Genomic DNA, 2,500 nt, shown 5'->3' on the forward strand with positions numbered 1-2,500 from the left:
GTTGGCCCTTAACCTAACCCACGTTGGCCCTTAACCTAACCCACGTTGGCCCTTAACCTAACCCACGTTGGCCCTTAACCTAACCCACGTTGGCCCTTAACCTAACCCACGTTGGCCCTTAACCTAACCCACGTTGGCCCTTAACCTAACCCACGTTGGCCCTTAACCTAACCCACGTTGGCCCTTAACCTAACCCACGTTGGCCCTTAACCTAACCCACGTTGGCCCCTTAACCTAACCCACGTTGGCCCTTAACCTAACCCACGTTGGCCCCTTAACCTAACCCACGTTGGCACCTTAACCTAAGTTACGCTGCACCTTAACCCAAGTTACGCTGCACCTTAACCCAAGTTACGCTGCACCTTAACCCAAGTTACGCTGCACCTTAACCCAAGTTACGCTGCACCTTAACCCAAGTTACGCTGCACCTTAACCCAAGTTACGCTGCACCTTAACCCAAGTTACGCTGCACCTTAACCCAAGTTACGCTGCACCTTAACCCAAGTTACGCTGCACCTTAACCCAAGTTACGCTGCACCTTAACCCAAGTTACGCTGCACCTTAACCCAAGTTACGCTGCACCTTAACCCAAGTTACGCTGCACCTTAACCCAAGTTACGCTGCACCTTAACCCAAGTTACGCTGCACCTTAACCCAAGTTACGCTGCACCTTAACCCAAGTTACGCTGCACCTTAACCCAAGTTACGCTGCACCTTAACCCAAGTTACGCTGCACCTTAACCTAACTTACGCTGCACCTTAACCTAACTTACGCTGCACCTTAACCTAACTTACGCTGCACCTTAACCTAACTTACGCTGCACCTTAACCTAACTTACGCTGCACCTTAACCTAACTTACGCTGCACCTTAACCTAACTTACGCTGCACCTTAACCTAACTTACGCTGCACCTTAACCTAACTTACGCTGCACCTTAACCTAACTTACACTGCACCTTAACTGTCACATGTAACGTCACAGGAATGTAGCTTTGCCTAACAGCAACCCTCTGAACATAGTTCACTGCTTGGATCCTCTGGTGTCATGTGTATTTCTTGATGCCATGGTGCGTACCCTCACATAAAGGTCTTTCGAGTGTTGCGTACTTTCTACACAGTCCCGCTAACCACTGGAAGGGTGTACCGCTACAGAACGAATATCGCCCTCCCCTCCTGCCCTTCCAAGCTGGTCGGTCAGGCGTTTGTTTGTGAAATGAGCCTTGCAGCTGTTCAGTTGCATTCGGTTGTCGATGCAGTCAGTGTACGTTGTGGTACGGCCTGTGTGGACTGTCCGCTGATGTACGCGTAACCCACACTGATCATCCGTCGTTACGTACTGAGTGACATAATGTGGCACATGCTTGACCGTACACCGGCTGCGCCCTACAATGGCGAATCATAAGGGCCATATGTTGTGCACGATGCTACTTGTCTCGTCTCCCCATTACAGCGAGATTGCACTGTTGTACGCCGTACAGACATGTGGTAGGTAGGTACGGACGAAAGTATTGCATGTTGGCCCCCCCCCCCCCCCCCTCCTCCCTCTGCCGGGAATCAGCGTGAGCCGTCTGTTGATGTAGCGACGAGGGTTTTCCTATTTAATCGTATTGCCCCACACAACATGATAGCACGGTGGACCGCGTTCCACATCTGCGACATGCTACAGAGGCCGGTTGACAGTCGACCGCGCAAGGGACATTGCACACGTGCGCGGACCATCTTCCACGTGTTCTCTCGTGTACATGCCGCAGTGTGTATGTGGGCTGATGTAGCGTGTCGTGACACATAACATGCAGGCATGCCAGAATCGTAGATTTCGCAAATGTAGATTGACGTATACGTTTGCTGCCAAAGATCCGCAAATGAACTGGAAATCAGTTGTTGAGCGGTTGTTCGCGCTGCAGGTGCATCGGTGATAGCGACGATCGGTACATCTATGAACCGGTTGTTTCGGCTGGTACCCGCCATGCCCCCGAACCTGAGTTGGCCATGTGGGTATGAAGCGATACGAGGCTGTGGCTTGGCGGGACAGTCCCCGGCCGGTGAGGGGGGGCCGCCCGGCGTGCTGGCCGCGCGCTGCGTGAGCGCACGCACTACAGCCGGCTGGTGGGGGGCGCCCAGTGGCAGGAGCGCCGGCCGACGGGCCCGGCTGGCGTCCCAGCTATGCGCCGGCGCACCCTGCGCGCGGCGCCAGGCGGCCAAAGTGGGTTCTGCCGAGCCCGGTGCGAAGCGCGGTGGACATCTGCAGTGTGCTGGTCCGATTGCGGACTGTGTGCGTTGAGGATGCGCCGCCGCCCGGCACTCGGCGTCGCGACGCCGTCTGCTGCTCGGTCGCCCCCAGCGGTTCTCGCAGGTGGTTTGTATCGCAGCTCTGCGGACGTGTTGGCGCGTGCGCTGTGCTGGGAGAGTTCGCTTCTGCACCCAAGTGGGGCTTTGCCCTTCTGTGGCGCTGGCGTTGGAGCTGCCGGTCACCGTAGGTGGCGCGTGTTGTTTCCCGCCG

The sequence above is a fragment of the Schistocerca gregaria genome, unplaced genomic scaffold (genome assembly GCF_023897955.1).
Source record: "Schistocerca gregaria isolate iqSchGreg1 unplaced genomic scaffold, iqSchGreg1.2 ptg000895l, whole genome shotgun sequence".
Lineage (NCBI taxonomy): Eukaryota > Metazoa > Arthropoda > Insecta > Orthoptera > Acrididae > Schistocerca > Schistocerca gregaria.